Source organism: Telmatherina bonti (genome assembly GCF_933228915.1).
Source record: "Telmatherina bonti genome assembly, chromosome: 21".
Lineage (NCBI taxonomy): Eukaryota > Metazoa > Chordata > Actinopteri > Atheriniformes > Telmatherinidae > Telmatherina > Telmatherina bonti.
The window spans coordinates 30,173,267-30,185,794 of NC_136630.1; positions in this window are offsets into that span (position 1 = coordinate 30,173,267).

Consider the following 12,528-nt stretch of genomic DNA (forward strand, 5'->3'; position numbering starts at 1 on the left):
CCTGTGGCTCATTCTGATTGGCACTGCAGGTCCGAGATCCTTTCAGCTCAGCCTGATCTGGAAGCAGCGCGATGATGTGATGATGTTTCCTGACAGGAAGTGGTCGTGATGTAATTATTCTGGACCTGCTTCGTGTTTTTGTCTCATTCTGAACGTGACGTCACCAGCAGGTCAATAAGAAGAAATGAAAAACACCAAACATTTACATTAAAACCGTCTTTTATCACCCAGAGAGGATCTCCTCCTTTCCATGACTTAAATCCTGTCTGTTGTGTTTCTCAGTGTTTCCCTGCTCCAAATGAAATGGATCCAACACCCTATGAGGTCACAGTGACCTGTTGACGTGCAGGCGTGTTGAAATCCACGGAAACTGCCGAACTGGGACTGACAACAAGGCCTCGACCTGGTGGTCTGGACCTGGTTGGTCTGGACCTGATGGTCTGGACCTGGTGGTGTGGACCTGATGGTCTGGACCTGGTGGTGTGGACCTGGTGGTCTGGACCTGGTTGGTCTGGACCTGGTGGTCTGGACCTGGGTGGTCTGGACCTGGTGGTGTGGACCTGGTGGTGTGGACCTGGTGGTCTGGACCTGGTTGGTCTGGACCTGATGGTCTGGACCTGGTGGTGTGGACCTGGTGGTGTGGACCTGGTTGGTCTGGACCTGGTTGGTCTGGACCTGATGGTCTGGACCTGGTGGTCTGGACCTGGTGGTGTGGACCTGGTGGTCTGGACCTGGTTGGTCTGGACCTGGTTGGTCTGGACCTGGTGGTCTGGACCTGGTTGGTCTGGACCTGATGGTCTGGACCTGGTGGTGTGGACCTGGTGGTCTGGACCTGGTTGGTCTGGACCTGGTGGTCTGGACCTGGGTGGTCTGGACCTGGTGGTGTGGACCTGGTGGTCTGGACCTGGTGGTCTGGACCTGGGTGGTCTGGACCTGGTGGTGTGGACCTGGTGGTGTGGACCTGGTGGTCTGGACCTGATGGTCTGGACCTGGTGGTGTGGACCTGATGGTCTGGACCTGGTGGTGTGGACCTGGTGGTCTGGACCTGGTTGGTCTGGACCTGGTGGTCTGGACCTGGTTGGTCTGGACCTGATGGTCTGGACCTGGTGGTGTGGACCTGGTGGTCTGGACCTGGTTGGTCTGGACCTGGTGGTCTGGACCTGGGTGGTCTGGACCTGGTGGTGTGGACCTGGTGGTCTGGACCTGGTTGGTCTGGACCTGATGGTCTGGACCTGGTGGTGTGGACCTGGTGGTGTGGACCTGGTTGGTCTGGACCTGGTTGGTCTGGACCTGATGGTCTGGACCTGGTGGTGTGGACCTGGTGGTCTGGACCTGGTTGGTCTGGACCTGGTGGTGTGGACCTGGTGGTCTGGACCTGGTTGGTCTGGACCTGGTGGTCTGGACCTGGTTGGTCTGGACCTGATGGTCTGGACCTGGTGGTGTGGACCTGGTGGTCTGGACCTGGTTGGTCTGGACCTGGTGGTCTGGACCTGGGTGGTCTGGACCTGGTGGTCTGGACCTGGTGGTGTGGACCTGGTTGGTCTGGACCTGGTTGGTCTGGACCTGATGGTCTGGACCTGGTGGTGTGGACCTGGTGGTCTGGACCTGGTTGGTCTGGACCTGGTGGTCTGGACCTGGTTGGTCTGGACCTGATGGTCTGGACCTGGTGGTGTGGACCTGGTTGGTCTGGACCTGGTTGGTCTGGACCTGATGGTCTGGACCTGGTGGTCTGGACCTGGTTGGTCTGGACCTGGTGGTCTGGACCTGGTGGTCTGGACCTGGTTGGTCTGGACCTGGTTGGTCTGGACCTGGTGGTCTGGACCTGGTGGTCTGGACCTGGTTGGTCTGGACCTGATGGTCTGGACCTGGTGGTCTGGACCTGATGGTCTGGACCTGGTGGTGTGGACCTGGTGGTCTGGACCTGGTTGGTCTGGACCTGGTTGGTCTGGACCTGGTGGTACCGCTGAGGCGTCATCTGGACCGTTTACAGGAGAGTTTTATTCATTTAGATTTTCAGTTTTTAGATCTATTTATTTATTTTCTTTTATATTTATTTAAGTTTTAAGTTTTAATATAAATGTGTTTTTGTTTGTTTTCGTCTCTCGGACTGAGAAACTGTTCTTCAGCAAATTCCACTGTTCTCAGTTTGGACTGGTATTTTTTTTTCCTTTATGTTCCCAGTTTGGACTGGTATTTTTTCCTTTATGTTCTCAGTTTGGACTGGTTATTTTTTCCTTTATGTTCCCAGTTTGGACTGGTATTTTTTCCTTTATGTTCCCAGTTTGGACTGGTATTTTTTTCCTTTATGTTCCCAGTTTGGACTGGTATTTTTTCCTTTATGTTCCCAATTTGGACTGGTATTTTTTCCTTTATGTTCCCAGTTTGGACTGGTATTTTTTCCTTTATGTTCCCAGTTTGAACTGGTATTTTTTCCTTTATGTTCTCAGTTTGGACTGGTATTTTTTCCTTTATGTTCTCAGTTTGGACTGGTATTTTTTTCCTTTATGTTCCCAGTTTGGACTGGTATTTTTTCCTTTATGTTCCCAATTTGGACTGGTATTTTTTCCTTTATGTTCCCAGTTTGGACTGGTATTTTTTCCTTTATGTTCCCAGTTTGAACTGGTATTTTTTCCTTTATGTTCCCAGTTTGGACTGGTATTTTTTTTCCTTTATGTTCCCAGTTTGGACTGGTATTTTTTCCTTTATGTTCCCAGTTTGAACTGGTATTTTTTCCTTTATGTTCCCAGTTTGGACTGGTATTTTTTTTCCTTTATGTTCCCAGTTTGGACTGGTATTTTTTCCTTTATGTTCCCAGTTTGAACTGGTATTTTTTCCTTTATGTTCCCAGTTTGGACTGGTATTTTTTTTCCTTTATGTTCCCAGTTTGGACTGGTATTTTTTCCTTTATGTTCCCAGTTTGAACTGGTATTTTTTTCAGATGATGGTGAAATCCTTTTAGGAATAAAACCCGGCCTCCCGATGGGTGCACTCGTTTTCCTGCACAGCGTCTCTTCACGACAACGCAAATATTTTCAGAACTTTTCTTGCTTGTTATAAACGAACACGTTGCTTTGTTTGTGTGTGTGTGTGTGTGTGTGTGTGTGTGTGTGTGTGTGTGTGTGTGTGTGTGTGTGTGTGTGTGTGTGTGTGTGTGTGTGTGTGGTTATTTCATGGTCTACATGTGTAAAATGTAAAAACATGATTAGTAACATGATGGACTATCTAAAGTCTGCTTTCTCCAAACTGCAAGTAGAACATGGAAACGTTCCTGCTCATGGCATCAATCAGTCAAATTTTATATAAAGCACTTTTCATACATGAGGAGCACAAGCTGCTTCACATAATAAAACAAGACTTTGCATGATGCAACATAATGTGACGTGACACATGATGAATATAAATAAACATTTAGTCATCCTGCAGCTTGCTTCTGTCTCCTGCATCAGCAGGACCTGCGTGCTTCAGACCATACATAACATAAACTAAGTGTCTCCTAATGAACTTTCAATCCTTGCGCTGATTTCAGATTTAGGCCTACATTTTATATTCTCTTGCATCTTTCTTATTTGTCAGTAAAGTTCTTTCGATGTAATTTTATGCAGTGCAGATTTATTTATAACCCAATTAAAAAATCAAGAAGTGAACCAAAGCGCCACAATTTGGAGTAAAATATAGAATTAATAACATCAAAATGTAAATGACCAGACATAAAAGTAAAATAATCCAAATAAAATCAGAGTAAAATGTCAGTTTGGATATAAAGCAGCAGAAGAGTCTTCAGCAGAAACAGAGGAAGCATCGCAAATGTCCCTCTGAGCTTCCATCAGGAGAAGCTGGTCAGCCGACCTGGCAACCCGGGCGAGTGCAGGATGGAGGAGCTCAGGGAGGTGCAGCGGCTCCATTCAAACATCTAAACGCAAATAAAAGCAACTTGGATTGATCCTAACGTGCAGACAGACACTGAAGCAGAGGTGGTAATTCCTGGTCCAGAAAGTAGAAGTCCTGCCATGTTTCTGGATCTACCTGTAGAACAGGTGTTTCACCAACAGGCTTGTTTACCTGGAAAATAAACTCTGCTCATTAAATTCAGCTGGTTTGGTGACTGGTCGGAGCAGCTGCAGGACTTTTACTGTCTGGACCAGGAATCTCCACCTCTGCACTGAAGAGAAGATAAAATTCTTCATATTTACACACAAGCTGCAGCCGACTCACCCCGAAATCAAGTCCGTTGCAGCAACACAGCATGGTATACTGTCTCAGAATGCAGAGGTGCTAGAAAGAGCCTAAATAATTTAAATTTACAAATATGATCATATTACAGGTGCAGTTCATTTTTATGCCCTGGAAGCAAAAAGAAGTAGTCATTGTCATTATTGTTATTATTATTATTATTATTATTATTATTATTATTATTATTATTATTATTATTATTATTATTATTATTGATAATAATAATAATAATAATAATAATATTGTCATTATTTATCTTTATCTTTATCATTGTCATTATTATTATTATTATTATTATTATTGTTATTATTAATAATAATAATAATAATAATAATAATAATAATAATAACAATAATAATATTGTCATTATTTATCTTTATCATTGTCATTATTATTATTATTAGTAGTAGTAGTAGGAAGAAGAAGAAACAGAGGAAGAGGGGGTGGTGTTTGAGCTCATTTTGATTTTTATTCTACAAAAGGTGCTTCTTTTATTATTATTATTATTATCATTATTATTATTATTATTATTATTATTATTATTATTATTATTATTAATAATAATAATAATAATAATAATAATAAATATTTAACATGCATCTGCTTCCTGCGTCCCAGCCATAGACTGTGTGGTCCCAGCAGACCTGAAGAAGCCTCTGTCTGTAGGGGTGTGTGTGTGTGTGTGTGTGGGGGGGGGGGGGGGGGGGGTCCAGCTGGCTGTAAAACATCATTCATCACGTAGTTTTAAGGAAGGAACGGAAACTAAGATGTATTGATCTGTGGAGTCGCTAACGGCTTATTGATCACCACGATAAACATCTGAACATGGATCATCTCTGTGCGCGCGAAGCGGAGTTTGGGTGTGCGCGTGCTCTGTTGACTGAACCAACAACCCACCCCTCATTGTCCTTATATCTGAGCTTCGTCTGGAGGACTGAACCAGACTGGAACCAGGTTCTGGTTCGGGTGAGACGTGCTGGACTGATGATGATGATGATGATGATGATGATTTGAATGTTTCCAGCGCGGGACAGATGAAACGACAGAGACCATATATGCAAATCTCTTTAATGCATCTAACTGGATCTTTAACTGGTCAAACTGGTTTCCGCAAAGCGTTACAGAATAACTGATAAGTTCATTTCTCCCCCAGACCTGCACCTGCTGTCCGCGTGCGAGCAGGTGAGTCCACGCGTGTACCAGGTGGACCTGCCAGAACCCAGGTGAGTCCACGCCGTACCAGGTGGACCTGCCAGAACCCAGTGGCTCGATACGCGCGTGCCGCAGCATGCCGACTCCCCAACGGTCTCATTTAGATTAAAGGAGCAAACAGGTGGAGCGGCCTTGAAGACATGAAAGAAACCACCTGACAGCCAATATTTGCAGCGCATTGATCTGCAGCTCCTCGTGGCGTCAGACTGCGCCCCCCACCTCTAACACACCTCTAACACCCCCACCCCCCCCCCCCCCCCCCCCCCCCTCCATCTCCTGACAGCTGGCGCCATGCTCCCAGCCCGCTTACTGGACGGTTTTATAACTGGACCAGTTTGAGCTGTAAAGACCCTCCTGATGCTGGTCCCAGTGACCCGACATGTCACACACATCCAGCTGGTTAATGGTAAAAACTCCAGACCCTGCAGTGTGTGTGTGTGTGTGTGTGTGAGAGAGAGAGAGAGAGAGAGAGAGAGATGGGGGTCTTCTGCCCCCTGGTGGAGACATTTGGCATTACAACGACCCGGACGTCACGCGACAATAAAACACATCAGATGGGAATTATTTTTACTTTCTGTTCCATTCTGTTAAAGAACAAAATAAAGACTTTAGATAAAACAAAAATGATGTGTGTAACTGCTGGGTTTGGGTGTTGGAAAGGAGACGTGTCGTGGAAGTGGGAAAAGAGGCTCGTGGAGGATTTTCACAAATTAGAAACCGAGTATTCAGACGTGGTTTTGTCTCTTTGACAGAAAGTCTCATCCTGCCTCTTCTATGTTTACAGTTTTAAGAAGACGACGACATTAGATCTGCCTGAACATCAGCTTCTCCTCCTCATCATGATCCGGCCTCTGTGGTGCAGTCCGGGGTACATGGAGCCTTTTCTGAGCCTTCTTCGAGAGTCTTTTCCTTCTTTAATGAAAGGGGATGAATAAATATGAGCACAACTTTATATATGTCTATTATTAGCTTGTCTCTCACTGGTCTGTGTGCCAGTCCTGGTTTAGTCATTTCCCAACTCTTCTGAGAGTAAAAGAAGAGAGATGTAGGGGGAAACTAAACGTCGTAACCTTTCTGAAACAGGGCTACCTTTTTTTTTTCCTGTTTTCTTTTAATTTTTTTAAAAGGCAAAAAAGAGTAAGAGTTTAAGCATATACCCACCTCATGGGGGCTCACAACAGCCCTGTCCAGCCTCTAACCACAGACCAGTCCATGAACTTTGACCTCCCCTGTGGGTGGAAGACTGTGGCCTTTTCTGCAGCCGGATCAGAGGAGAAAAACCAAACAGATAAGCAGTCTGCTCATGTTAAAGTGGCCGACAGCAGTGATGCTTCAGGAGAGCCTCAAAGCAGGAGGCAGGTCAGGTTTGGTTCAAGCCTCAGCTGGGGGGGGGGTCTGTCTGTTTGCATTGTCTCCCTGCCAGGGCCGTCTCATGCTTTCTGGGGGCCCGTGGCACGATGTAGTTTGTCAAACTGTGATGAAGACATTCCTACCATTTAGATGGTCTACTAAGATGTCACCATCAGAACAGCTAGTATAGTTAGTATAAGAACAGTTCCTGAAAATAGGCTGCTAGTAAAAGTAAAAATCTTTAAGCCATTCAGAAGTTAAACTGTTTAAAAAAACTACGGGTTAAAATATTTCATATAATGCTGTTTAACTAAGACATAAGGCAGCTAGAATATAAATAAATGCATTCATGAATTCGATACTAACATGCTTTATTGTTTATTGATGCATTTAGATTTATTAATCTATTTTTATCTGGTTAAATAAATTATTATTCAACCTTATGAAATGTAATTCCACACGATGCTTTCAATATTTCACCTGTTATTTCAGCCGTATGCTGAAGAAAATACGGGAATAATCGCTGCTTTTCTCTTGACTGCGGTTCACTCTTCCTTTTAATATTTTATAAATATAGAGATACAGTTGTACAAAGTCTGAAAATAAAGTATCAAAACTGTACGAATCAAAAGTTAACAATGGAATGTGAACAAAATCAGAAAGAAAGAAGAAGAGACCCACATAAAACTCTAAAACTCCCCACTGCACATCACCACTCCTGAACAGCGGGACGCGGACAGGTTGGAGAATAAGCAGCTTCTCCACATTTAATGCAACAACCTGATGTTGCCATTAAATAAAAGAGCAGCCACTGCTTTCTGTTGCAGTTCCTTTTATTTAGGTCAATGTTTATTTTGAAGCCGATAAGGGGAGTCATAAACACACAAGATAGCTACAGATAAAAAGACATTTTAATTCTCCAGAAGGAGAAGCTGAAGATGCAGCTTCGGGGCCTCCTGATTGCTTGGGGCCCCCTAGGCATCTGCCTCGTTCGCCTATAGCAAGACACGGCTCTGCTCCCTGTGTTTGTGTGGGCTCTCTCCAGCTTCTCCGGGTTCTCCGGTTCTCCAGTTTCCTCCCACCGTCCAAAGTCGAGTTCATAGCAATAGCTGATTCAGCCCTTCTCATATATTAGTCGCTTCGGATAAAAGTGTCTGAAGAATAGAATAGAATAGAATAGAATAGAATAGAATAGAATAGAATAGAGAGCAAACTGTTATTATTTCATGTAAGAAAAACAGAATTACATAATACTTATTGCATAAAGCAAGTGCTTACTTATCTTGTTATTAACTACAAATATGATATAATATAATACAATGTAATATAATGTAATATAACAAAACATAACACAATATAATATAATATAATATAATATAATATAATATAATATAATATAATATAATATAATATAATATAATATAATATAATGTAATGTAATATAATATATTTTAATATGTTATAATATGTTATAATATAATATAATATAATATAATGTAATGTAATATAATATATTTTAATATGTTATAATATGTTATAATATAATATAATATAATATAATATAATATAATATAATATAATATAATATAATATATTGTAATATAATATAATATAATATAATATAATATAATATAATATAATATAATATAATATAATATAATATAATATAATATAATATAATATAATATAATATAATATAATATAATATAATATATTGTCATGTGACGTGACGTGACGTGACGTAATGTAATATAACATAATATATTATAAATGGTCTGTTTATGTGTAAAACAGCTGAAAGCAGAACGAGGGAACCGAGTCAGTGCAGGAAGATCCTCCATAGTTGACCTGTGACCTGCTCCGAGTTAAGCAGGGGACCCACATAGCCTACACAGCATCCACGGCAGCTGGGCTGTTTCTGGGAACTTTGCTTGAAGTTAATGTGTTTTTTTTTTCCAGAAGGGGAAGGAGAGCTGGACCAGATGGATGTTCAGTTATCTCACATACCGACGGGTCACTAAAAGAGGAAGCTTCTGGGAGGGATTTGAAAGTAGCAGCAGACCAGTGTGTCTGAGTTCAGTGGGTAAAGCGTTCCCCAAACTGGAACAAACTGGCCTGTGAACAGCTGTAAGGGCTCCGTGTGTGCATCTCAGTGGTCAGAGAGATAAATTTGGTTCAAAGCAGGTAGGTTTTAAAACCAGTGTGTGATGTGTTCATGCCTTTTCGTATAGGAGTCCAGGTGCATCAGCTGCAGGTGGAGGACAAGTCCTGAAGGAAGAAGTACCGGAGTCACGGTGAGAACTTGGATACGGATAAATATCCCTCCTGATTCCAGCAGCCTGGTTGATCCCTAAAAGGACCAGAATAGGTGAGAGTCATCAGTAGAAGCGAGAGTCAGTAGAGGCGAGAGTCATCAGTAGAAGCGAGAGTCATCAGTAGAAGCGAGAGTCATCAGTAGAAGCGAGTCATCAGTAGAGGCGAGAGTCATCAGTAGAAGCGAGAGTCATCAGTAGAAGCGAGTCATCAGTAGAAGCGAGAGTCATCAGTAGAAGCGAGAGTCATCAGTAGAAGCGAGAGTCATCAGTAGAAGCGAGTCATCAGTAGAAGCGAGAGTCATCAGTAGAAGCGAGAGTCATCAGTAGAAGCGAGTCATCAGTAGAGGCGAGAGTCATCAGTAGAAGCGAGAGTCATCAGTAGAAGCGAGTCATCAGTAGAGGCGAGAGTCATCAGTAGAAGGGAGAGTCATCAGTAGAAGCGAGTCATCAGTAGAGGCGAGAGTCATCAGTAGAAGGGAGAGTCATCAGTAGAAGCGAGTCATCAGTAGAGGCGAGAGTCATCAGTAGAAGCGAGTCATCAGTAGAAGCGAGAGTCATCAGTAGAAGCGAGTCATCAGTAGAGGCGAGAGTCATCAGTAGAAGCGAGAGTCATCAGTAGAGGCGAGATTCATCAGTAGAAGCGAGAGTCAATAGAGGCGAGAGTCATCAGTAGAGGTGAGAGTCATCAGTAGAAACGAGTCATCAGTAGAAGCGAGAGTCATCAGTACAAACGAGAGTCATCAGTAGAACCGAGTCATCAGTAGAAGAGAGACTCATCAGTAGAAGCGAGTCAGTAGAGGCGAGAGTCATCAGTAGAAATGAGTCATCAGTAGAGGCGAGAGTCATCAGTAGAAGCGAGAGTCATCAGTAGAAACGAGAGTCATCAGTAGAACCGAGTCATCAGTAGAACCGAGAGTCATCAGTAGAAGCGAGAGTCACCAGTAGAAGCGAGAGTCATCAGTAGAACCGAGAGTCATCAGTAGAAGCGAGAGTCATCAGTAGAACCGAGTCATCAGTAGAGGCAAGAGTCATCAGTAGAAGCGAGAGTCATCAGTAGAAGCGAGAGTCATCAGTAGAGGTGAGATTCATCAGTAGAAGCGAGAGTCATCAGTAGAAGCGAGAGTCAGTAGAGGCGAGAGTCATCAGTAGAAACGAGTCATCAGTAGAAGCAAGAGTCATCAGTAGAGGCGAGGGTCATCAGTACAAACGAGAGTCATCAGTAGAACCGAGTCATCAGTAGAAGCGAGACTCATCAGTAGAAGCGAGAGTCAGTAGAGGCGAGAGTCATCAGTAGAAATGAGTCATCAGTAAAAGCGAGAGTCATCAGTAGAAACGAGAGTCATCAGTAGAAGAGAGTCATCAGTAGAAGCGAGAGTCAGTAGAGGCGAGACTCATCAGTAGAAGCGAGTCATCAGTGGAACCGAGAGTCATCAGCAGAGGCGAGAGTCATCAGTAGAACCGAGTCATCAGTAGAACCGAGAGTCATCAGTAGAAGCGAGAGTCATCAGTAGAAGCGAGAGTCAGTAGAGGCGAGAGTCATCAGTAGAAGCGAGAGTCATCAGTAGAAACGAGAGTCATCAGTAGAACCGAGTCATCAGTAGAAGAGAGACTCATCAGTAGAAGCGAGTCAGTAGAGGCGAGAGTCATCAGTAGAAATGAGTCATCAGTAGAGGCGAGAGTCATCAGTAGAAGCGAGAGTCATCAGTAGAAGCGAGTCATCAGTAGAGGCGAGAGTCATCAGTAGAAGCGAGAGTCATCAGTAGAGGCGAGATTCATCAGTAGAAGCGAGAGTCAATAGAGGCGAGAGTCATCAGTAGAGGTGAGAGTCATCAGTAGAAACGAGTCATCAGTAGAAGCAAGAGTCATCAGTAGAGGCGAGAGTCATCAGTACAAACGAGAGTCATCAGTAGAACCGAGTCATCAGTAGAAGAGAGACTCATCAGTAGAAGCGAGTCAGTAGAGGCGAGAGTCATCAGTAGAAATGAGTCATCAGTAGAGGCGAGAGTCATCAGTAGAAGCGAGAGTCATCAGTAGAAACGAGAGTCATCAGTAGAACCGAGTCATCAGTAGAACCGAGAGTCATCAGTAGAAGCGAGAGTCACCAGTAGAAGCGAGAGTCATCAGTAGAAGCGAGAGTCATCAGTAGAAGCGAGAGTCATCAGTAGAACCGAGTCATCAGTAGAGGCAAGAGTCATCAGTAGAAGCGAGAGTCATCAGTAGAAGCGAGAGTCATCAGTAGAGGTGAGATTCATCAGTAGAAGCGAGAGTCATCAGTAGAAGCGAGAGTCAGTAGAGGCGAGAGTCATCAGTAGAAACGAGTCATCAGTAGAAGCAAGAGTCATCAGTAGAGGCGAGAGTCATCAGTACAAACGAGAGTCATCAGTAGAACCGAGTCATCAGTAGAAGCAAGAGTCATCAGTAGAGGCAAGAGTCATCAGTAGAAGCGAGAGTCATCAGTAGAAGCGAGAGTCATCAGTAGAGGCAAGAGTCATCAGTAGAAGCGAGACTCATCAGTAGAAGCGAGAGTCAGTAGAGGCGAGAGTCATCAGTAGAAATGAGTCATCAGTAGAAGCGAGAGTCAGTAGAGGCGAGACTCATCAGTAGAAGCGAGTCATCAGTAGAACCGAGAGTCATCAGCAGAGGCGAGAGTCATCAGTAGAACCGAGTCATCAGTAGAACCGAGAGTCATCAGTAGAAGCGAGAGTCATCAGTAGAAGCGAGAGTCAGTAGAGGCGAGAGTCATCAGTAGAAGCGAGAGTCATCAGTAGAGGCAAGAGTCATCAGTAGAAACGAGAGTCATCAGTAGAGGCGAGAGTCATCAGTAGAAGCGAGAGTCATCAGTAGAAACGAGAGTCATCAGTAGAACCGAGTCATCAGTAGAAGCAAGTCATCAGTAGAAGCGAGAGTCATCAGTAGAAACGAGAGTCATCAGTAGAACCGAGTCATCAGTAGAAGCAAGTCATCAGTAGAAGCGAGAGTCAGTAGAGGCGAGAGTCATCAGTAGAAGCAAGTCATCAGTAGAAGCGAGAGTCATCAGTAGAAGCGAGTCATCAGTAGAAGCGAGAGTCATCAGTAGAGGCGAGAGTCATCAGTAGACGCGAGTCATCAGTAGAAGCGAGTCATCAGTAGAGGCGAGAGTCATCAGTAGAAGCGAGAATCATCAGTAGAAGCGAGAGTCATCAGTAGAGGCGAGAGTCATCAGTAGACGCGAGTCATCAGTAGAAGCGAGTCATCAGTAGAGGCGAGAGTCATCAGTAGAAGCGAGAATCATCAGTAGAGGCGAGAGTCATTAGTAGAAGCGAGAGTCATCAGTAGAAGCGAGAGTCATCAGTAGAGGCGAGAGTCATCAGTAGACGCGAGTCATCAGTAGAAGCGAGTCATCAGTAGAGGCGAGAGTCATCAGTAGAAGCGAGAATCATCA